This window comes from Gallus gallus, chromosome 14 (genome assembly GCF_016699485.2).
Source record: "Gallus gallus isolate bGalGal1 chromosome 14, bGalGal1.mat.broiler.GRCg7b, whole genome shotgun sequence".
Lineage (NCBI taxonomy): Eukaryota > Metazoa > Chordata > Aves > Galliformes > Phasianidae > Gallus > Gallus gallus.
The window spans coordinates 2,471,883-2,496,866 of record NC_052545.1 but is presented as its reverse complement, the minus strand read 5'-3'; the positions used below and the strand labels follow the sequence as shown (position 1 = coordinate 2,496,866).

The following is a 24,984-nucleotide window of genomic DNA, read 5'->3' as shown; positions in this document are numbered from 1 at the left end:
CATCTGCTAATTCTTAAATTAAAAGGGGGTTATTAAGTGTGCTGACGGTGGGCTTAAAGGGGAGGAGGGGGCTGCAGGATGAGGCCAGGTGAGGATGGCAGGGACGGTGCTCCTGTCCAAGCCCCTCTTCTTGCACCATCACCTTTCTGGTCTGATGCAGATGTCACTGCTCCCACCACCAACGTCCCCACCAGCCTGGAGAAATCCCAGCTGGGTGTCCACAGCTCTGAGAGTCACTGCCAAGGATTCAGCCACTCGGTCCTGTTGCTGCTGCACCAGGTAGGTGCCACAACTCATCCTCTTCTGCTTTGGCCTCTGGGGTTTCCACGTGCCTCAAAGCATTGACAGGTGGTCAAGACTGGTGTTGGGAAGGCCACAGCAAAACCCCCTTACCCTTGTCTTCCCAAGACCAAAGGGTACCCTTCAGGGATGCAGCTGATGGAGAGACAGATTCCCTTCAATTTATCTCCATTCACCTCCCACAGGTTTCCTCAGACCCCTCTGCACCCACACAGTGTGGTTGTTGCTGTTGCAGTATAAATACAGGGAACCTTCCCCTCAGACAACCAATTTTGGCAGGACTGGGACACAGCGCAGAGATCCCCAAGCTCTCAGATCAACTGCTCCATCATGGCCTGCATGGAAAAGAAGGATTTCCCCTCCCTCAGACCTTCTCACCACTGTCCTGGAGGCTCAGGTATGGATTATGTGTGTTCTCCAGGAACAGCCATCCTGCTGCTCCTTGAGGGCACGCTGCAGGGATGCTAGATCCAGAGAGGCAATGGGTGTTATGGAGATGGAGCCACACAAGCACTAGTGACAGCTGAGTGATAATGTGAAGGTTCTGGTTCTGTTAACCATCAGTTTGATAATAAACAGTAAGAGCCAGATGTCACAGGAGCACCTCTATGCTTTGGTGCTGGTGGCAAGTTTCACACCTGCAGCTCTTCTAATAAGACATCATTTCATCTCGCAGTGCTCCGCTCAAAATGTTTATCATAGCTACACTGATATATATGGTGAGATCTCATTATTTATCTACACAATTTATTTTGGATAGATAATAGAAAAATTTGATAAAGGGTAGTTATACATTTCTACCATTTAGGAGCAAACTGTGATTTTGATTTATTCCAGGCTATAGATCCCTAAACAAAGTTTTTCAGCAGAGGCACAGACTTCTCTGTGCTTCCTCTGGAGCATGAAAGATTTTGCTTCCTTTCACGGCCTTCCACAGCCCTCATTTCACAGCCCACAGGAGTCTGCAGGCCACCATTCAGAAAGCACAGGGATGGCCGAGGGAAATGGGTTTGTTGCCGCTGTGGGACTCCTAATGCTCAGCAGATCTACCCGTGGCATAGGGCTGAGTCAGCAAAAACAGCCATTTCTGCAGACATTTGGTGCCAGTCCTAAGAGAAGTCCTCTCTTCTGTCTCTGTTGTTGCTGTTTACCCACAGCCACACGCTGGGCACCTTCTCCCTCCGTGACCAGCATGCATTTATCAGTCCTGCTCCGAGCGCTGCTGTGCAGCCTCTGCTCTGCCTCCTCCCATTCCTCCAGGGAGCTCCGGCCGGGGCTCAGCTGCTGCCCTGCTCCATATGCACATCCTCATCCTCATCCCCCCCCCGTGTGGGGAAGGAGCTGCCTTGCCCCCATCCCTCTGCAGACTCCTGTAATCCCGCACCCAGGGGCCGTTTAGCCCTGTCTGCCTGGTTTGCAGCTCAGCACTGAAGGGTCCTAATCTGGTGTCATGTACCAGCAGGCACAGAGGCAGGGCAGGGCTCCCCAGGGCCGGGGTCGGCTTCTGATGGGAAAGGCTCCTGGAAAGGCTGAGCCCCTTCTCCTTCCTGCCTTTGCAGTCTGCTGTGAGGATGTGAAAAGGATTGGGAAAGGTTACTGAAACTCAGCACCATCGGCTGCACTGTTATTCCATGCCTGCTTTCCTCCTCCCAGCATCCAGGCTTAAGATGTTAATGTTATTGTGTTTGTTCATGGTCATTACTTAATTGATGCTGTTTTGGCTTAAATACATTGAGCTCATCTGACTTTCTGAGTCTGCAATAGGGGAAGTAATCCTGTACCTGGATAGAATCAGCTTTACACTCTCTGCGCCACATATAATCCCACGCAATGCGTAGTTTTTATGTCTTGTGGCACCTAAGGAGAATGTTTGAGTGTGTTTGGCTTTGAACATGATGCCTCTTCCTTCTCCCCTCTGTACGTAGCCTTGCTGACACTCGTGGTGGTACGGAGCATGAGCAAGCAGGAATCCCATTGGTTATATGGGCATTTCAACACCTTGGGTCTGGGGCTGCACAGCTCACTGCAGAGCTGCACACGTGGTCTGCAGCAAGGGCTGCTGCTGGTGCTGATGTCACTGGTGCTGGTGTCACTTTGGTGCTGGTGTCACTTTAGTGCTGGGTGTCACTGCTGCCTGAGCTTCTGAAAGTGGAGTAAGAACCCCCAGATCTTGGTTTTCCAGAAGCAACCAGATGTAAGTAATCCAGAAGTAAGCTTTTAGACTGCTTTACCAGTAGGGGATAGCAGAAGAGTTTTGTTCTTAACTTTCCCTAAGGCACTTAGACACGAGCTTCAGTCCGAGCAAACCGTGGCCATCCTTTACTCTTTGTGCCATCCTCTTGCTGGGAAAACAAAAAGGAGAAAAACACTTTTTCTCAGGGATTTTGTCTTGAGTCAGGTGGGTGTGAGGTTCTCATAAGGCAATGCAGACCAACCCACATGCCTCCATGACATGCTGATCGTAGCAGATACAGCCACAGGATATATATGCAATGCACTGCACAGCCCTGACATAAACCCCACTCAGCTCAGCTCTGCCCTTTCCACCAATCCACCTCCAGTGGGACTTCTCCCAGGGCCGCAGACCCCCACGGGACTCAGAGAGGGGTCTTTTTGAAGCCACGTGCCCAGGGTGGGCTCCCCTCCACCAACCCACACCGGCTCGTTGTCCTGCCCTTGGCCCAGCACACACAGGTTGCAGTCCATGTCCCCATCCTCAGCCCTGCTGTGCTGAAGAACTCCCTTCCCACCTGCCATGGAGACTCAGACCCAGAGATTTACACTTTCCAGTGGAGTTCCCCTGGATTTACAAGAGGGCAGGATTTGACCTGCAGAGTTTAACAATGGTTGTTAACCTTGACTGTGATCAAATTAGACCGGAGCACGAGCTGGCTGTCATATCGGGAGCTAAGTGGCCACTTGCTTGGAAAATAATATTCATTGGTTTTCTTTTGCATTTACATTCCTTTTCCTGTACGCTCTGGCTGTGCCTGTGCTGGGGAGGGATCAGCACATAACGGGAGTTTCCAACCCAGATGGGCTCCGTCCTTTTTATCATCTCGCTGGAGCCGGAGGAGCTTTTAAAGGAGAAGAAATGTTTTTCAGGCCCTCTCCATGCTGCCACTCTTCAAATATGTTTGAAAGTGTTTTTCCCAATGCCTGATGTGTTTGTAAATGTTTCAACTTCGATGTGACTGAACGTTCAGCTCTTGCAGGTCTGCAGCACAGCTCCTTGTTTGCCTGGCTGAAAATCAAACCAATGCCAGCATTTTCATCCTGGAGCTGGGCTGAGCTCCTGCCAGCCATCCCCAGTGAAGACAGGTCCTCAGTGCGTCTCCTTCCAGACAGGAAGGCACAGTGGCCAAAAAATGACAAATGTGGCTTCCTGCCTTGAGTAGGATGAGGCTGGGGTGGGCACAGCCTGGCATTTGAAGGGTTAAAGAGGCTGTGTCCTTGGTGACATGTAATTTATGATCTTGTGAATCCTTTTTTAATTATTTTGCTGTGACAGAGGTGGAAATATCCAACTTCAAACGACTGGCTTTATTGATATGCTGCTATTTGTGCCTCTGTGGAGGAACAATCCCATAAAAGCAATAAATTAGAAAACCCCTGTTCTCATCAGAGAGAGACAGACTTTCTGGCTGGGAATGAGAGGCCTGGTGCAAAGGCATTCCAGCTCCGTGGAGGGGGTCCCTGTGATCTGTGCTGAGCAGCCCATTCTTGAACCAGACACGTGGATGCTTATCCACCAGCCCGGCCATAAAGCCCCCACCTCCCGGCTGCTCGGCCCTCTCTACCAGGCCAGGCTCATTGCATGGGGTCAGGGCTTGGGATTTTGTCTGCATCCACAGCTTAACAGCTGTCAAACATTTATGGCCTTGTGGCTCTTTGTATTGGTTATTTACCCTATTTTTACACCGAAGCAGCCAGGAACACCCGCAGTCACGGTATGGTTTGTGTTCCAGCTGCATTGGACCATAGGGTCCAACCTGCCCACGGCATGTGGGCAAGTCCATTCCCCTCTGTGCAGACAGGCACAGTCAGATGTGGAGCAAAAGTCCTATGGGACTGATCCTGAGGCCCAGCAGCACCTGCTGACCCGACCCTAAGTGTGAGAGCCTCTCAGCCTTGCTGCAGAGCAGGCAGCCCGGTTCTCCAATGCACCCCGGCAGAAGTCAGGAATGCTTTTGCTGAAGTTGCAGGCACTTCACAGACTGCAGAGGTGATACGAGAGAAAGATGAATTAGTCTCTGAGTATTTACCTGCCGTTGATCTAATTCCAAGATGCTGCTGTAAATGGGATATTGCTTTTGACTTACACAGACGCTGGATCAAGCCTACAGCGATTAACATTCAACACCTGTGCTTCAATCAAGCTACTTTTCTCTAGTAATATCATTTATGCTGAAACTTCATCTCCTTCAGTCACTGATCTTCAGGCTTATCTGCCTTAGCCTGGTGTAAATCCAGGGTAACCCTGTTCTTATTGGAGTTATTCCTGATCAGCACTGGTTTAAATGAAATCCGAATGTGACCCACAGATGACATCATTTCGGGGCCTTGCAGAGATCAGAGCCATAAGACAGACTCGTGGTGGCGATTGCCTCATCCATGCCACAAACAAGCAAAGCAAGGTGGTAGAGTTGCTGTCGTGTCTTGGTTAATTGACATGGAAAAATCTTGAATGTTCCGCGATTACAGGAAGTGTTTTCACTGAGGTAGGAACCACACGCCTCCATGCTGGCCTATCTGTGGGGTTTCTTCTCTACAAGTCCATGAAATTCCCAGGCTTGGCATGCATTGCGCTGGGAGATTGACTGGGAAACGGAGATCATTTCCCATCCAACGGGAGGGCAGGAAAGCAATCCTGGCGTTGGGAAAATGCATCTCCTGATGGATGAGTTTATCATCATGCGGACAGCCCATCTCCAAGATGGGAGAAGTCTTCCCATGGTACCTCAGACCTACAGCTCAACGTTTCCCTGGCACCCCACCACCGATGGTGCCTGCAGGTGAGGTGGGCACCCACACAAGCTGGACGCTTGGCCAGAATCGGCCTTTGCTGCATCTTGGTCCCATCTTGAAGGTCACCAGTGAGGTCAGGCTAGGAGAAGCCAGCATCTGGCACTTGGCTGGTCCTCCTGGGCGCGTTCACACCTCCGATCTTGGGACCCCTCAGGAAATCACCCCACTAGAGGGCACTGGGAGTCGATTTTCTGTCCCCTCCTTGGAGTTTCTGCTCTTTATTTGAGTTTCTCCTTGCTTAGCGTTCTCCCCACCTCTCCCTCCTCTTTGCTGGCCAGCTCAGACTGTTTAAATTGGAAATTATTTGTATTACTGTCTGTAAATAATAGATGAGGGAGTGAAGTGGAGTTGGTGTCCCTTCCATAAACTCCTCCTCACTTTAATTAGTGCGAAACAGCCTGGTGAGAATGCGAGCTGCCTTGATGCTGGTAATTAAAATTGAAACCACTGAAAAGCTGCTCTATTTTTTATCGGAGCTGCTGTTCGGAGCCGGGAGCCTGCGGACGGCTCTGCAGTAAAGAGTGATAATGAAGGTGTGAATTCCCGGGGGGAGGAGGGGCAGCTGTAGCGATGGCTGAACTTACACCAGATGAAAATGCAGGAGCAATTAGAGGTGGCTGTGTACAAGCTGGGCATTGGAGATTAGTTGGCACCTTGGGAACGTGGCAGGGAGGGACAGGGAAGGGGGAGGGATCTCTTTTTCCATTTTGAAAAAAATGTAATAACAAACAAAAAAGAGGGGGGGGGGGGGGGGGAGGGTTGGCAACTTACAATAGAGACAAACATGCTCAGCGTCCTTGCTGGCCTTCCCGAGAAAGGGATGGAGGGAAGGCGGAGGACGGAGGCTGCAGTACTGAGCGTGTGGGGCGGTGGGAGGCAGTGGGGCCGCTCTCCCGGGGGCACCGGGGGGGTCTTGGCAGCACAGGCACAGCCTGGCCTCGGCCCCTGGGTGTGCTGCTCCTGCATGTGGGCTCCGTGCATCTGAATTTCTCTGTTTCCCTGCTCCTGCCCGCAGGACTGAGCCAAAGCTGGCTGCTGTCCGTCGGATGGTTCCCCTCATCTGCAGTTGGGTGTTGGATCAGAGCCCGTCCCTGAAAAATCATAACTGTTAACAGAGGTGTCTGGGAGCGATCGCAGCAGTGATGGGAGATGGAAGAGCACCAGCGGGGGCCTTTGTTACCGCGAGCCAAGGAGGAGTTTGGGAAGAGCCGCTCCAAGTACTCAGACATTGTTATTAATTGCTTCCTTGCTTCCTGCGCTGCTGCGTTCATCTTAGTGTGGGCTTCGCTGTGCAGCAGGAAAGATGTCTGTTAATACAGTGCATTCAGTCAGAGCTGCAAGCTGCAAAACCCTTCTTCTGTCTGCAGCCACCTCAGGGGAACGCGCTCCCTGGGAGGATGAGCACGTGGGATGGATGGGTGCCTCCACCCAACGGGCAGCTGTTACAGCCCAGCTCGTTAGCTGTCCTGTGGGAAATTAGTCCTGGCCCTGGGGAACACACAGACCAAATTGTCTTCACTTAGATGGATTGGAAGTTTTAGAAAAAGGAAGTTAAAGAGGCTGTGAGTAACCATACACTGAACCAGGTGTGGTTTCAGAGGGTTGGTCCTGGGGTTCTTCTTGAGTCATGAGTTGCTTCGAGTGCTTCCACTTCAGGCTGTAACACTGTTCTCATTGTGGGCTTGGATTCTGGGGAATAAAGGATCTGATCAGCTTTCATTGGAAAGTTCAGCCCGCTGATAGATACGCAGCAAACTCCATGCTTTGTTAGAATTAGCACTTGCTCGTGAAAGGCTGTCTAATTGTGGCACTCAGCTCTGATATCTTCTCTTTCTCATTGGCTCACAGTAACAAAAAGTTTTGCTCTTTACTTTAGATCACCTGATCTCCTGATGGAAGAATTGGAGGGGAGACCAGCAAAGGAAGGAGGTGAGCTGAGATACCCATGGGAAGCGCTTTGCTGATTTGTTTGTTTGTACTTAATATGATATTCTCAGGGTGACGCTGATTCAGGTATAATGGACTGTCCACAATGCCAATGGGTGCTGAGCATCCAGGTGAGAATGCAGGGATTCCTATTTACCTCCTGTCTCTTCTCTACCTACGAGTTTCTACGGTTTCTCTGCGACTCCATTGTAAAGAATGTGCATCCCTCAGAGAGGCTTCTGCAGATTATAAACCCTGGCAACTAATAAGCTCTGGAGATGGGCAAGTTTGGATTCACGTGGGGCTTAGAGACGCCAATGGATTGTGGATGAAGCATTTGTTGACCGCTGTGTAATAGGCTCTATTTTCTCACCTGTAAGGCGTGCCACAAAACCGTGGTTAAACAGACTTCAGATCTAAGAGTGAGTTTTTTCAGGTTCTTGGGACACATCTGTTTAGCACCTTGTTTTGCACAGCCCTCGGTGGCTGTTGCTGGTCAACCAAAAAGAAGGGAGAACAGATTCGTATCCTGAGTCATCCCATGTCCAAGTATTTGGGGCTCTGAACGTGTCCTGATGCTTTTCCAAAGTTTTCAAGAGATCTGAGCTCTCCATGTGTTGGAAGGAAATAAAATAACTCTTTAGAAATGCTTATTTCCTTTACTGCGAGTTAGGAAATTCCCAGGGACAAAATCTTATTAGGATAGAACTAAGTTGGAAGATAAATTGAAATCCTTTGATTGAAAGTATTGTTATTAAAAAGTTTTAATTATTGAGAAGAAAATGTAGGAAAGGCACTCAGAGCTAACATAAAAATGATTGGAAACTGGTAATTAAAACAAAATGCTTGAAAATTAAACATCCCAAAATATGAAACTGCAAACTCGGCTCTGATTCATTACAGCGCTTAAAACCTGGGACTGCTGTTCAAGGTTTGGATGGTGGGTTTGATTTCCACAGGTCTGTGTCAGTGCTGGAAAGTGGGGCAATGGCTGCAGCACTTTTCTGTCTGAGACCACCACGTTTCACATCCTGTCCTTGTTCTCCACGTTCCCATCTCTCTCCATATTCCATTTAGATTTCTAATTGAAAGCAATTCCTGCCCCGTCCCTGGAGGCATTCAAGGCCAGGCTGGATGTGGCTCTGGGCAGCCTGGTCTGGTGGTTGGCGACCCTGCACGTAGCAGGGGGTTGGAACTGGATGAGCATTGTGGTCCTGTGCAACCCAGGCCATTCTGTGATTCCATGACTCTGTCTCAGGCAGTATCTGGCTGCTACGTTCCCTAAATGTTCTTAAGCCACCGCAGTTCCACTCATTCAGATACTTAATGCCTTCTCAGCACCGATACTATTATTTTCAGTGAAGTATCCCAGTGTAGAGCACCAATTTCTGCCCCGCAATGGTTGCTTTGCTCGGGAGGCAGCCTGTAGATTTCTACACAGACTTCTCCAGAACGACCTTGGCATCTCTCAGCAGTGGCTCCACATTTCCTCGGGAGCCCTTTCTGCAGGCAGCTGGCATCACACTGCTCCTGCAGTCAGTGAGCTGATCTGGGGGTGTGTGGTCACCAAAACTCAATGTGGAAGAGCCCTGCAAAAGGTAGGAAGTGCTAGCACAGTTCTGTTGGCATTTTTAATACCAGGAAGGCCATCAGCGCTCTGCTAAGCAGAGCCAGGCGGGACCCATCTACCACCTTTCTTACTAACATATTCTTTCTTAAAAGCTTTGCAGTTTCTACACTACCAGAGCAGCGAATGTCACCTTGCTGACTCTTCAGAAGGAAGGATGGCCTCGTGGTTGCCTGGGGCACAGCTGGGGGACCACCTCAGCCCTACGCAGGGCAGCCATGCCTCTGCTCTGCTCACCGTGCTCTTTCCCAGGAGAGCAAGCAACCTTAGACTTGGAAGAAGGTAATTTAAATTGGATGTGAAGTTGTTGCTAATTTAATGTTTATCCAATAACAAGGACTTTGCAAAACCCCTTACCTTTTCATGAGCCTCAGGTAACACTGTCAATTCATAATTGCTATGATCCCTTTATCCTGTGGTTTAATAAATAATTTACCTAAATTATTAAAATGAAAATTTCAACATTATTAAAAATTAACCAGGTTAAATGAGCAAACAGTAAATAGTGCTGGGCTTGTCCTGCGTGACAGGAGTCCGCAGCTTTTATTGTCTTTTTCCCAGGCACACAGCAGACGTGCCTCCCCCCACTCCCTCCCTCCCTTCTCCACTTTCACAGCTCTACTCTCGTCTTTCACAAACTCCTCTGCTGCACCCACACCTCTCCTCCTTGGTTGTCTCCTTCTTTCATCTCTGTGTCCCCTCCTGCACTCCTGCTTTCCTCTTCCTTCCCTGGAAGCCCTTCCCCCATCAGCAGCCATCCGGCTCCTTGCAGCACGTGTCGTTCCACACATATGTAGCACAAGATGCCTGGCGTGCCTTTTTGTGCCTCCTCTCTATGATCCGTGTCTGGCAATCCCGTCTGGTGCCAGGAAGACAGAGATCCAGGAGGAAACACAACCTCCACAGAGCAGGGAGCTTGTCGGGTCTTCAGGAGATGGGCTGCTTCCAGTCACAAAAGATGTACGAAGATCTGCCCGCTTTTAAAGGGCCGCAGCTCTGTCGTTTTTAATTGAAACATCCAGTTTGCCCAAAATGAAGTGCTCCATCTTTCAAGCTGTATCTCTTGCCAGATAGATTTTTTTTTCTTCTCTGTAATTCCTGCTGAACTGCTCCTTCTGCTGTTTTCTGGCACAATTCCTTCTTGACTGAAAAGGGTTCTCCCCCAGGCTTCATCCCACCCCTTTCCCCCTTCAGCACATGGCAGTCCTGGAAATGGCCTTTCCTTCTGCCTGGCATTTTTCACCCAGAACACTTGCACGAATGTAGAGCTCACAGCACACAGATGAATTTTCCCTACAACCCGGAGAAGTGGCACGCAGCTCCTGCTAAGGCAGGGTTGGGTGCTGGCAGTGCTCCAGCCATCCTGCCCCTGGGTGCCCACAGCACTACAAGCATCCCATGCAGATATCTGGCCGCCAACAACCATGGGCTCCTTAACGTGTTCTAATAACACTCATTTTTTGGTGTATCTTTTTTTTTTTTCACTGCTAAGAGACCACTAATTAAGAAAGGCAGTGTTGGCAATCAAGATTAACTGTGTAGACAGTGTGGTCCAGTCCCTTTCTGAGCAGCCCTTGTAGTACCCAGTGCTGTTACAGCTCCAAGATGGGAGATGAGGAGGAATCCCAGCTGCATGCAAAAGCAGCGGTGTTGTGAGCTGCAAAGATGGCTTGGCTGGAAGCTTTCCAGGAGTACCTTGAGTGCTTGCTCTTGCAATGCAGCTCAAGAGGTGAAGCCCAGAGGGTCCAGTCAGAGTGAAGGCAAATGGATGCACTGTGGCAGCAATGAGACCCACAGCCAATATAACATGGGAGCTCTGTCCGTGGGGAACGCAGCAGTTATTGACTGTGCCATCACATGGCATGGCCCTTCCCTTCCACAGTCAAGGCTGGTATCTGAATTACTTTGGATTTTAACCACAATTAAAGAGCTAATCAAGGTCAACAGCTCCTTTCAAATACAGTTTAGCTGAAAATCCTAATGCAGGAATTACACAAATTGATATTGTCAATATAATGGATTCAAACCAATTGTGCTAAACAAGGTTGTATCAAGTCTGCGCTCTGTATTAGGTGAGGGCTAATGCTGTCTAGCAGCAGTGGAGGTGAACAGAAAAACAGATACATCAGGCCTTCACAGTTTGGATTTATTACTGAGGTGATTTTTACCCCTCTCAAAGAATTCATTAGTCTAAGAAAACAGTGCAGTTCTGAGGATTTTGTTCGATTCAGAAGGCAGAATGTGTAAAATTGAACGCAGACAATGTGTTGGTCTAATACATAGGAGACACAAGGAAGGACCTGTGAAGAGAAGGGATGAGTCTGGAGGATAAATCTAAGCATCAAAGTTTTGTGAAAAGAGGTGGGGACAAAGGACTGCGCTCAGGTACCCAAATGTACCGCACTACTTGAAGCATCCTGAGGTATGTGAGACAGCAGGCGTGGATGGCAGATGTGAGAAGAGACCTGGAGAACACCCATACTCTTCCAGCATGGCAAGTCCTCTAGAGGATCTTGGATGGACCCCAAGAGCTCTAACCCTCACACATCAGGTGACAGCTCAGTACTGAAGGTAACCTCTTGTTTGCCTTTCTTCTGAGGCACTTCAGGGCTTCACCACCAACAGCAACATCTGATCTGGGGTCCCAAGTGGTCCCCTGGAGGCTCACTGCTCCTCTTCAGGTGCAAGGATTCAGAGGTACATCTGTGGTCACTCAGGGACTCCTTCCCTTCATGTTGGCTCCTGGTTTTTATTCCTTTCCTCCTGGGAAAGGCATAGAGGCACCCCTGCCCTTTCCCCCACCCTCGGGGCTGCTTTGGGATGGCGGGACATGGTCAGCCTTTCCGGGGTCCGTGTGAAAGAAGTGAAACGGGAACATGAAGGTGGTAATGGAGTGGAAGCAAAGCAGGGAAAGCCTTGCTGATGGATTATTAGGCACTGTCAAAGTTTCAACAGAGTGGAAAACTTGGAGGCCAAAGTGAGTAGTAACCCTTGAAAAATCACCTCTTCCTTTTCCTGTTGGTGGCAGGGCAGCGTGTCCTGATCAAAGCTACCCATCACTGCATGGCCTCAGTCGCACGATTTACGAGGCGCTGGGGCAGCAGCCCATTACCAGTCCTGGTAATTCATTGCAAGGGCAACAGGAGGTGTAAATCCCCTCCCCTCCAAACTTATGCATTTACCTAATTGTCTTTCAATTGCTGGCCATGGACATCAGAAGGGTTGGTGTTGTGAACGATGAGGGCCATGAGAGGCACGATGGGATGGAGCAGGGGCTGAGGGTCTGTCATGTTCACTGTGGGTGGGAAAGGAATGACCCGGGAGGCAGACCCTCTTTCCTCTGCACCCATTAAATAGCAGAACATCTCATTGGCTTTAATTGCATTTTCACCTTCCGGAGTTCCTCTTGGCTGTTTCCCTTGGGATTAGTGCTGGAGAAGGAGCATGCTTTGTGCTCACAGGGAGACCTCTGTGTTTCTCAGGGCCTGTGAGACACTGTGCTCCACACACCTGGTAGTTCCTATTGCCAGCAGGGCTCAGAACCGCCAAAGTCATTGATGGCAGCAGGCAGCACCAGCTACAGGGAGATGTGAGGCCCCACTGTGCTTTGGGACCTCAAGATGTAGTCACCTCTGTGTGTGTAATATCCATCTACAGCTCCTTCTCTTTACTGGTAGTGCTCAGACATTCTGCCTTCTCTTATGGTCTTCTGTGACATTCCTCCATTCAAAAAAAAAACCACCAAAACTTTGCAAAAAGCAAATGTTACTGTTCTCCAAACCCACTAAAGCTCGGATTTGCTCTTCATTTTCTTTTTTTTTTTTTTTCTGGCTATTCTATCCATTTGCTCTCACTCCCTCTCTGTCTTCACCCCTCCTCAATCTATCAGCTCCCCTTCTCAGTTCTCCTTTGCCCTTTCTCACCTTGTCCTCTATTTTCCCTGCACTACAGTCTTTCTGCTCTTCGAGCTGGGCTCCAGCTGTTTCTTCCTTTCAAAAGGTCCTTTTCCATTTGCTCTTCCCCGACTTTCTCCTTTTTTTCTGGTGTTCCCTATGTAAATTCTCAACTCCGTAATGTAAGCTAATATTTGATATCAGAAAACTTCCCCTCAGCTATATGAGTACATTAGAAATAACTGTGCCTTTAAAAGAAAACTTTAAATGTGAACTAAACTTTAACTGGAACTAAATTCTCATCAGAGGTGTTTGCCTGTAAGGGTAGCAGTTCAGATAAACAGGCCCTGAAGCAGAAACAGGAGGCTCACCAGCAGTATTCTTTAAGTGGGATAAGATAGATAAGTGGAGTGGTCTTGAAAAAAGGGGGCAGGGCATCCACCAGCCACAGATGGATGAGGCCCGAGTGCTTCCTGCTCCTCCTTGCAGAGAAAATGCTGGCCCTGAAAGCATGACCAGGAATGAGAATCTGCAACGATCCTTAGTTAAAAGATAATAGAGAGGGGGGTAAATGGAGAGAGAGTAAAGTGCAAATGAGGTGAGACTGGCCTAGCTGGGAGAGAAGGGCATTGTTGGGGTAATGGTTTGGAAGGAAATCGATGCGATTTGGGTTCATAAATTCTTCTGAATCTCGAAAAATGTGGTTCAGGCACTTCAGTGTTGTTTTGGTGCGGAGCTTCACTGCTGGCTAAGAGGACTGAAAGCAGAACTACAGTAACTCCATGGACTCTTTGTAGTAGGGGAAAGGAAAGTTTAGGACACTTTGCCATTTCTGACTTACTGGAAAGCAGATCTCAGGCTCACATGTAGCTCATATTTGTCATTTTCCCAGAAACGAGCCTGGTAAATGTTCTTGGATGTTGCCATGGGAGTTGTTGCTGCCTCTGGGTTATGATTCATATCCACCTCTAAAGACACATGGCTTGTCCTCTCCAATCAAAAGGGAAGAGGAGGGATGACATGAAGTCCTCAAGAAAACACTGAGAAATGAAACAGGGCTATGAGACACCAAACCTTTGCTACCGCACAGGAGAGAGGTCCAGCATGTGAAAGGGCAGAACCTCCATCGGGTCTTGAAACACATCTGAAATCCATCAGCACCACTGCTCCTGCAGTGCTTTGTTGTCTGAGCCGTAACACAACGTCCTACGGGGAGGGAAAGTCATCTTATGGGCAAGGGAAGAGCTATCTGTGGTTTTAAGAGGTTGGCTGGGAATTAAGAGAATACTTTATGGTGGTTACACTCTGAATTTATAGTTTCCTCCTCTTGCTTTTTAATGTTATCCTGCCAAATTACCTATGGTTTGTCCCGTGACTACAAGCTACCCTGTGGTCTGACATGTCCCAGCACCACCTGGGACACATAAAAAAAGTGAAAACCAAGCAATCTGTCAACATTTCAGAGAAGAGAAGGGCTACACCACAAAATGCAGATTATTTTCTGAGCCTAAACTCTAATTCTCCAGGCTCTTGGGTCAGCACTTCATACATTTGCCCTCCGTCATGATGAGACAGTGGTGGCATTTAGGTGCAGATCAGAACTTCCGCACTCCAAAAATGTGACTTGGGCACCCCGTTTTCAAAAAACCTGTGGCTGCAAAGTTCAGCAAACACCTACAGCCTATTAATCTCTCTGTTTCACCACCTAGAGATCCGAGCCATTCTGCACACCTCTGTTGTCAAGAGGTAGAAGAAGGTTCGTCATCAGTTTCATCATCGGTATCTCCCAGAGGTTTAAAGCACAGTCAGGCACCTACTCAGAGCAGACCTCTTTCAGGAGTAAGCAAAACCAGCATATTTGTGAGTATCTGCTAAGGTGATGTCCCAGCGTGCATGAAAGAGTCCCGGAGTATGACCAACTCATCTTTGTCCAGGTGGCAGAGGAGAAGAGAAAATCAAGTCTTCTCCATGGGTGGCACACTTAGCATGAATTTTGTTTCAGAAAGTGCTTGTCTACACATCCTGAGGTCTGCCTATGCCTGTCTCTCTGTGAAGGTCCTTCCCCATCTCTCCATCTCTCTCTATATGCAGGTGACCTCTTCTTCATCTCTGTCTCCACCCAGCAGGGAGCATGGGAGCTGTGGCTGCCATGTGTGGGCTTCCAGCAGAGCTGTTCCCTGTCACCCGTGGCCTCACCATGAGCAGTAATGCAAACCCAGTGATGGGAATGCTCTGCCCTCCTAGGCGCTGTGTCCCAGCAGCTCACCTCGGTGGCCCTAAAACAATTAGAAGGTTTGAAGTTTCCCATGCCCCAGTAGATACAGACAGGACAACTCATCTGTTATTGCAGCCCCAGCGCACAGCACTTTGTAATGCTAAGCAAATGATGTGGGGAATCGTGAACTTGGCAACCCCTCCTTGACCCTTTCCTGAGTGTAGGGTCATCCCCAATATCCGGGATGGATGCTGGTTGAGCTCATGTACCAGCCTCTTTCAACCACAGTGTGGGGAACCCAAGCATCCCAACCCAAGGCATGGCCTGCCAACCCAAGCATTAAACATTAATCGTGGTAGGACTTGCGTTGCTCCACCCCTGAAGCAGACATAGATTAGGGATTTGCTCTCCTGAGCTGACCATGTGAAGTCAGGCCCTGGAATCCACTCCCTGCAGCTCAGCCGTATCTCATTCATCTCTTTGGTGCTTTGTCTTTCATCAGATGGTGCTGCCCTTTGAGCCTTTTTTGAAGTTTTCTTCCTTCTCCTCCTAGGGGATTGCAGGGGGACCTGGAGGTCACTCAGGTGCTGGATCCCAGGCTGCAGATTTGGGGGAAGCCCAGAGGTGGGCATTCTGGGACACCCATTGCTAGGGGTCACCCTGTGGGAGGAGAAGCCCTGGCTGTGCCCAGCGGTGCTGAGTGTGATGCTGCCCTTAATTCGTGTGGTCGCTCCCAGTCAGCAGCACCTCTCGCAGGGATTGCAGAGTAGCCAGTGTGCCACGGCTGGATTGAGCAGACAGATTTAATTAAGTTGCGATTTAATTACCTATCAGCATCCCTATTTAATAAAGCTCAGGAGGATTTTAATTTAAAAAATATAATAATAATAAATGATATGGCCTGTCACAGAGCGGCAGCAGCAGCTCCCAGTCCAGCTGCAGGACTCAGGTGGGCAGGATGGCATGGTGTGCAGTGTTCCTGGCATCACTGTGGTGTCCCCAATAGCCTGCAGCACCGGGGTGTGGATGTGGCTTTATTTTAAATCTGAGGTTTGCTTTTGACTCATGAAGCCAAAGCCACAATGCAGAGCCAGAGCTGGGTGTGATCCTCGGGGCCAGCAGGACTTGAGGAGTTTTGGACATAGCAATGTGCTTTGGTTTCTCAGCAGTAAGTTAAGATACCAGCTAATAACTGACACTGCAAGAGTCTCCACAAAAAGACTTTCAGCCACTTGAGCATTTTAACCACTATCTCTTTCCAAGCTCCTCCCAGTCTCGTTAACTTGTACACGACATTCATCTCACTGCTTTGCTGAGGATGGCTCCTAAGGGTTCCATTCTGCTTCAGGTTTTATTTCTTTTGGGCCAGCCCCAGCCCTGCAACAGGCAGACACTGCTGTAACCCCAGTGAGACCCCACAGCTCAGATGCTGGCTGGGGACCCCCTGGTCTTTGCCACCAGCAGGGCTGGGTTTCTCATTCTGCTGTCTGCATTCATCCGATTTTCTGTTTCAGAGCTTTTCTTTAATAGAGACTCACCTGGGAGCTCTGCGTCTTTCAGGGTCCCATTGCATCTCCCCACAGATGAGGATGTGTCGACACCAACTTTAACACCTCCTGAACTATGATAACTGTAAGCACACCATGAGAGAGAGAGAGAGGGAGCTTTTAAACAACAAAAATGAAGGAAACCCCAAACCTTCCCCTGGACACCAGCATCACAGCAGCAGAGATCCAACCCGAGCCCTAAAGCACCTCTGAGAGGATGGCGTATCCAGATGTGCTTCCCACCTGCACCGTTTGGCTTCCCCAGCTCTTGCTCCAGCCTCTGAACCACCAAGGATTTGGGGACCCACTGTCAGACACCCCTCATTAAGGCGCTGGTCCATCCATCCCCTCGCTCTCCAATGGGGACAGCAGCCGTGCTGCAGAGAACAGACCTTGATATTTCTATTGTTTCGCGGTAACAGCACCTGTCCTGAGACCCCAGGCCTGACAGATTGACATAACAGGTTAATAAGTGCTTTCCACTTCTCCTAAAGGCTAATTAAATATTAATCCACTTGGTGAGGTCAGCAAAAATAACAAACAATTGGCAGAGTGAAATTCGTTTAATTAATTCTCCAGTGGAGGTTTTTCAAGCATCTTCCTCCCCTGACACACACTGCAGTGAAATCAGCCCTTATTGGTTCTGGGCCCGCGTTTCTCAGATATTTAATTTTGCTTCATTTTTTGATGCTTTTGTGTGTGTGTGTTTGTTTGTTGGGTATTGCCCAAGGCTCTAAGCACAGAGATGAGAGGTGAAGAGAAGAGAGGGAGTGCAGAAGCGAGGTGGAAAGAGGAGGAAGAGGTGGGCGAAGCCTCCTTAGAAAGCTCCGACCTTCAGCTGCCGAAGGCATGAGGCACTGTTAGTCTTTGCAACGTGAAATTCAGGCACAGAGTTTTGGTATTAATTTTGTTCTTTTATTCCAAAGAACCCCCCCAGAAGTGCTGCCCATTGGTGCCCAGCTCCGTTCTGAATGCTGCTGGCTGCAGCAGTTGGCTGCACTCGTTAGCAAAGAACGGTGCATTTGTGTTTGTGCACTCAGCCCTCCGTGCCACAACTGATGCACATACAGCACCTGGAAAGGGGCCAGGAAGACTGGAGGGACGGGGACAGACCCACTAAGGAAATAATTTCTCCAGTTCCCATCCCTTCTTTGCAGCCTTCAAGCAGGAGTGTGCCCAGGCACGGTCATGGAGTCACAATCTACGTTTCTAAGAACGTGATAACAGATGCCTCCCAAGGAAGAGGATTCAGGAAAAGAAATCTCCTTACACAGGAGTTGCACTGGGACCGTCTCCAGCCATGTCCCCAAGCACCTGCACATTTGGAGCAGGGTGTCCCTATGGACACCCCATGGCTGCATTCCCTGTGCTCCCAGCTGCGCCCGAGCTCACCTTTCAGCACGAGCTGGAAAGCTGTCTTTGGGCATTGAGCCTCCCAGACATCAGCCCAGGCTTGGAGAGGTCTAAGGGAGAGTGGGGAAACTTTCTCTGGGTTACTGCTGTAGTTGCACACTAATTTTTTATTTATCTGAAAGTGGCACTGGAAGGGTTTTCAAAGTGAGTCTAAAGTAATTAGGAGCTCCTGCTGATGGATTGCACTGGAGAGACATGTGGATTATTTATTACAAAGTCACTTGCTGGAAAGGTTAGAGGCTGAGAAGTAATTATTTTTTCCTTTTCTTCTTCTTTTCTTTCTTTCTTTCTTTTTTTTTTTTTTTTTAATGGAGGAATCATCAGAGGAGAGCAGCCAGAGTTCCTCCATGAAATATTCCCTCCTGCCTAAGTCCACTGCTCCCAAAGTGGCAAATAGGACAGGGCCCCCAGGGGGCACATGAGGCGCTCCGGTGCTCCTGGAGCTGGAATTCTGCTTTGCGCTGAGGTCGCTGCCCACACTCACCCTGGTGTAGGGATGAGGAGGGGATCCCCGCTCTTCAACCCAAACATTTGGAATCTCTGGAAGCTGCCCATCTCCCAGCCAAGCCCACAAAGCCTGTGCCATGTCTGGCATGTGTCTGGTAGGTGCTGAGCAGTACTTGGAGGGCTCTGTGCTTCCAGCAGCCTCAGCTCCCTCCTCCTCTCCTGCCAGGTAATGTATGTCTAGGATGGGAAGTGAATCCAAACAAATGCAGTTCTTGACCTTGAGAAACAATGCCAGGCTGGGAGCAGTCCACAAATGAATATGCAGGAACTCCAGTCAGGAATCCACTGTTAGGAAGGCAATAATTGTGGCTACCAACATGTTAGTGCAGGGCTGGATCTTTGGGCTTCAAACAGCTCATAGCATCAGGATCCTTTTTCGGTGGGAAAAGCTGTGTGAACAAAGAGGTGCTCAGGCAGTTAGTCACTGGAGAATTCAGCTTGTGCCATGCATCAGCTCAGCCTTGGGAAGACCCTTGCTGTGATGCTACCAGCCTGCTCCCGTCCCATTTCCCAGCACCCCTGCAGGGACACAGCCTGCGTTCCTGCTGCCCGCTCCGGCCTCCGGGCCACCCAGGCAGTGCTCCCTCTGACAGCAGCATCCCCTGGCTGCAGATATTTATAGATCCCGTCCATGTCCTGGGCTAGGAAGTCATCCGTAATCTCTTACAGATGTTGGTGGGAACAAAGCCAGCCAGTGACTCGAAAGGGCCGCCCAGCGGTGTAATGGATGGAGACCTATTTCTGAGTCACCTCTGACACTGCCTGCCCTCACCTGCTCTCCCTCTTCCCCCGGAGGCTCACTGGGGCTCCCCTGTGCCCAAAAGCCTTCCCTTGGGCAGGGTCTGATCCCCATCCTTACACACATCCTCCAACATTACAGACAGCCCCGTGCTTTGGCCACCTTCAGGGCTCAGCAGCACCCTGGGTACATGCACATCTCTGTTCCCTGCACACAGCATGTATCACCTTCCCCTTAAAACCTTATGTCACCTTCTCAGGTTTTCTCCTTTAGCTCTCAGCATCTCCAACACGGGAACAAAGGTCTCTTTTTGACATCCTTTCCCATTTTAATTCACCATCTCCAATTTCCCCTTCACCTCTGGGTCAAAGCCTAAGTCCAAACAGTCCCTTCTCTGCCCATCGCTGCCTTCTGACCTTCGCTGTGCCTTCCTCCATCTCCCTTCTACCCCTGCCCCAGATCCCACCCTGACAGCAGGGCTGGGCCTTGGCAGCACCGGTGTGGGCAGAGGGTGTCCCGTGCTCATTTTCAGGTCGACATCCCATCTGCCAGGAGCCCAACTGTTCGCCTGGCAAAAACTGAGGTGTGGGATCTGATGAAGAATTTGCTTGTCTGGATGCTGCCATCTCCCTCTCAGCCACTGCCCAGGACCTCGGTTTCTTCTGCAGCACCTTGTGCCATCCAAAAATCTAGCACAGGGACCAAGGCAGCAGGTAGAGGAAAGCTGGTTCCTCTTTCTGCTTTCTTTACATCTCAAATCTTGTGCCCCAAAAGCCAGCTGAGTCGGTGCGTCCCTCCTTTGCTGGGTTGCTGTGCAGGGATTTGCACCCAAAATTTGCTATGCGACTGAAACTGCTGTTAGACCCCAACTGAAGTCTGAGTGTTGAGGAGAGGAGCCCTTTGGAGGCCAGCAGGCAGGAAGGACAGATGGATGGATGGACAGGCAGTGGGTTGGCAGTGCTCACAGAACAGTGCCTTTGTACAGAGCAGCAGCAGGACCTTCCGACAGCTCTTTAATGAGTTGTTCTGTTGAGGGCAGCCTACCCTAACCCACGCAGACAGTATTCACATTGATCCTGGGGCTAATGGCAAAACCTGCTCCCAGCCCTACAGGGGGAGGCAGGAGCAAGAAGACAAGCAGAGAGAGGAAGCATCCCTACCCCACCCCTCTGCAATGGGGCATTGCCCACATCCATCAGCCCATCACCCCCTCACTTCCACCTCTGCCCACATGGCTGGGATGGAGCTGCACCCTGAGGTCCCGCGGTGCCATCCCAGTCCTGCGGAGCTGCAGTGCAGCCATTGGCAGGGCTTTGTCAGGAACCAAACACAGTAACTGTTTAACGATTTAACTGCACTAATGAATATTGGGCCAGATATTTTCAAGGCCTGTTCAGACTGATTACTTGGAGAGCTGAGTATGTCTACCAATTACCCAGGCAATTAGGCAACTAATTAAACACTTACCCTCAGCTTCATAAACAGAAGAGAGAGAGGGGGGAAAAAGGAGGGAGGGAGGGAGCTGGCTCTGGTTTCTGTGAAATATTAGCTGTCAGAAATTGCTGCTTGCAAGGAAAGGTGCACAAAGGCAGACGGATCCAGGCGGACAGAATGACTGACGGCTCACAGCTCTCAGCCCCTTTGCTTTGACATGAGCTGTGGGGTTTGTCCTCCCGGGCAGGTGATGGGCTTCAGGACACGAGGAGATGCCCCACACCCTGGGACACCCACCCCGTGCTAAAGCACACATGATGAAAGGTGAAAGCAGAAGAAATGCAGCAAGCTGCAAGCCGGAACATGGGGAGAATTGCTTTGCAGTGGAAAATAGGCAGGAAAGGCCCCAGAGTGAGCACACTGTAGGGTTTATGTTCTATTAGGACACCTCGGGTTTCATCCATTCAGGGACTTTTAGGACCCACCCACTGACCAGTGCTGGTTGATGCCTCGTCAAGGGTGGGAGGGTGGAGGCAATGCATGGATTAAATCCCACATTCTGCATCTGCTTGGGCTGTTGCCACAAAGGAGTTCTGTGCTAAAGCCAAAGCTCGGGTGACATGAAACCACACGGTGTTTCAGGCTGGGATCTCCCCTCCCACACCCAGCCTGGTGGCATGGGCACCTCTGCAGAGATGTGTGTGTTCCTGGGAATAATGGATTCAGGAAGGAACGTCACTGGAGGACATTCAGAGACACTCGTTGTTATGGAGTGAATTTTGATAAATAGTCCTTTCCTGGGAAAAAAAAAAAGAGAGATGTTGGGAAAAGAGAAATATTTTGATTTTTGATTACTTTCTAATTTATTTTACACTATTTATCTCTTTCTGGAAATATGCTTTATCCCTCCATTCTCGAAGTGCCAGCCCTGCAGCCCTGATGGAACATTGAGGCTCCGGAGGCATCCAGCAGACTCTCCGTAGCACACTGCAAAGACCTCTATCAATATTCAGCACATCGGTTCTTTGTGATACTTGTTTATCCATCCAGGTACCACTCTGAAACCAGAGCAGGATCAGAAAAATGCTCAGTGATAGATTACTTCCACGTCAGAGCTGCTGAGGTCTCTGGCTGGCTAGGTGGGATCCTACATTTGTGCACATCTGGGATATTCTTAGAGCTGTAAGGACAGGGAGAAAATCCTGACATCTCTCTGCACTGAGGCACTCTGGCAGCCTAGAACTATCTGTTCTCTTTTGGTGACTTCTTTGGTGGTGTTGACTTCTGAAGACCATGGTATGGTAAACCAGATTACTTTGAGAATGAAATCTCCTCCGTGATGTTGGGCTTATACAGGATCCATCTTGACAAGCTATTCCATACAGGTAGCACTGGCAGATGGACGTCATCCTGCTCGTGAATATTCAGCTATGGATGTACCTTTGCTGAGTGCAGTGATGGAGCTGGTAGGAATAACTGGATGTGACACATGGTTGATAATGCACAGATGGCATTTAACAAGGTAAATGAGTGAGCTGATGGGCTTCACCAGAGCCTTCTGACAAGGTAAAGATGGAGTCTGCATAGCCCTGGGTCTGTATTACCTGGAGGCACTTCACAAAGGTCTCCCACTGTACCAGGTCATCTGGCACAGCAGTTCTAGCTGCTTATTTCTTCTCTGCAGTTCTCCAAGGCCTTTGCACTCTGTTTGGCATTGAGAACCTTCAAGTCTGGCTCCCTTATTGCCACGTGCTATAGGAGGGCTGGGTAATGACCCACCATGATGTGTGTTCTTTCTGGGCTTCTGTCTCACCTCTCCATTTGCTCCATGTTCGCCTTCCCCTGGGTCCCTGCTCAGACATGGGAAGTGGCTCCTGGTGAGCTCCTGAGTCTGCAACCACGTCTCCTTGTGCTGGGATGCTCAGGCAGCCCACTGCTCCACACCACTGAGCCTCCCAGGCGTGCACCCCTCACTGCACTGGGGAAAACAATCCAACTTAGTATCATGCCCACACTGAACATAACAATTACCGATGATCTATTTTTATTCAAATCTCATTGAATACATCCAATCCTTTTCCTAGCGTGCATTCATTTCCAAATCTCCAAGGCCTCCAGTCCCTTTCTGTCTCCTCCCCCCTCCACCTTTCTGAGACATAGCCCTGCAGAGCTGTGATTTCTGAGGCCCCAGGGGCCCTGGCACCGCTCTCTGGTTTGCAGATGTCCAAGTGACACGGACAAAAGGTCACTCGGCTGTAGGACACCGTGAAGCTGGTGGCCTGCTGTCACTGCTCAGCCTATAGCAGCTTCCTTTGCTGATGCCTCGAGTTTCATTGGGAAGCCACCGTGTCTCCACCTTTGTGTAGGTGGAGCCGTGCAGAGTTTGCTTGAACTGATTTTGCTTCCCTAAGGAAAGGCAAAATACCCCACTAGTAACAGCCACGTCTCCAATGTACCACGGGGCTCTCTTGGATTCAGGCCCACTGGGAGCAAAGAGAGCTTTCTCTCCGGCTCCAGTGATGCAGGATGGGACCCTTAACCATTACTCCAAACAAAACAAGCTGTCCTGGTAATTGGGGTAGGTCTGCTCTTGCGCTGGAGAGCTGAAATGTTTATTGTGTGAAACGTCAGAAAAAGGAAAGGAATCTGCTGGGAGCACTTGGTTCATTCCCGTCCAACATGCCCCGAATCTCTGTTTGAATGCTGGGTCTGTGGCACGGAGACAGGAGCTTGTTTTGATAGTTTCTCTGCATTCAGAGGCATGAACACTTCACAGTTTTCTGTTTAAATGACCCATTTCTGAGAGCGGAAAGCATCAGCCAATACGAGCCCGGGCCCCTCTGTATGTATCCGGAGTTTACAAACCATCCCCACCGATCCGTGGTAGTTAATGGACACTCCTGCTGCTTAGGGGGGCTGGAAAACTGTTCCAGGTGACTACCAGCCCCGGATAGAGACAGCACGGTCCCCAGAGGTCCACAGAGACACATGAGAATGAACTCAGCGTCTCTCCCAAAGCATGACGTTGATTAATGACGGCGCACAGCTCCATCCTGCCGGCGGGCTGCTCTGCTCACTACAGTCTGCTGGGAATGGCTGTATATAAGGGAACTGAGCAGCAGTGTTTGCAGCGAGCGAGGCGCCGGCTGAGTGCAGGATGCTTTCAGACGTCGAATTGGCGAGGTGCGTGTAGCAGCCTCAGTGCTATCGCTCACCTCTGCTTGCTCCTTGCCTGCACGCCTGGGTCCAGCTGGCAGCTTGGCTTCGCCCCCAGATGGACACTCCAGACACCTCCCTGCTTGGGGACAGACCTCTGTGTGAGCTGGTGATGGTTTTGGGCACAGCACTGTGCTGGCTCTTAGGAAGATGGTGCAGTTCTTCAGCCAGAAGAGCTGGTTTTCCTTCTTCCCTTTGTGGTTTCAGCTTCTCCCTGAGCTTCTGCAGGCGATGGCACAAGCTAGAGGAGGCATTAGCTGCTCTTAGACCATTGGCAGGAGCTGAAAGATGGACAAGGAGCTGCAGGGGACCCTAATTCCTTCAGGAGTCTGACTATTCGTGTCTGTCATCCTAAGGGACCCCAGACATATCCTGGAGACCTGAGCACCACCCAAGTCCTTGTCCCTCCTCAGTGGACCACACAGGGCACAGCCCATTGCTCCAAGACCTTCCCAGGGGGTTCTGAGCCCCACAGGGCAGTACTGAGTATGGCAGCTCAGGGGAGCTGAGGCTGCCTGGATGTGGTCCTGCAGCCTTTCTCATCCTCTCCAGCAGACTCTTTTCCTACTGGTGCATGCATGGGGGAGGTCTATGCATTGTGCTGTGATACTGCTGTGGGTGGCTGTGCTTTCTGCTGGCTCTCTGGCACTCAGGAAGGTTTGGGACTATCCTGTGATAAATGTCCTCCAATACCAATTCTGTATGAAATAGGAGTTTGGTGCCTAGGACGAGCTGGAAAATCCTCCTCTTCCTATAGGGTATTACAGCTTTGAGAGCAGTTTCCTCCAGTTCCTCCTGCTCACCCCATAACTACTGTGCACCCCTGTTTTCTCCTTGGAGTGGGCAGAAGACAAGGACCCCTGCCCTATGCAGGCTCTGAGTGAAGTGGGGGCATCTGGGCATCTCTCACCCCACGTGCTCTGCAGCTGAGGCTTCCTGGGAGCTCCTCGTGCAAAGTTGAGAACATCTGCAAAAGCAAAGGTTAAGAAAGCTGCCAGGGATTCATGTTACCTCTCTCCCTCGAGGACTCTGTGACTTCCATTCACACCACTTCCCACGTAATCCAAAAACAAACTTTGAATGCCCGAGAATGTAACTCTCTCAGAGGCAGACCCATGGTGGTAAGCCCTGTGTAGAGC

General features: G+C 50.0%; 1 long non-coding RNA gene across 1 annotated transcript; it reads left to right on the top strand.

The window, feature by feature from the left end:
- Positions 1 to 508: 508 nt before the first annotated feature.
- On the top strand, positions 509 to 15,840 carry LOC101750386. The gene is made up of 4 exons (XR_005839944.1): positions 509 to 697; positions 6,344 to 6,545; positions 7,205 to 9,163; positions 11,165 to 15,840. It is a non-coding gene; the product is annotated as an uncharacterized LOC101750386 (long non-coding RNA).
- Positions 15,841 to 24,984: the final 9,144 nt, after the last annotated feature.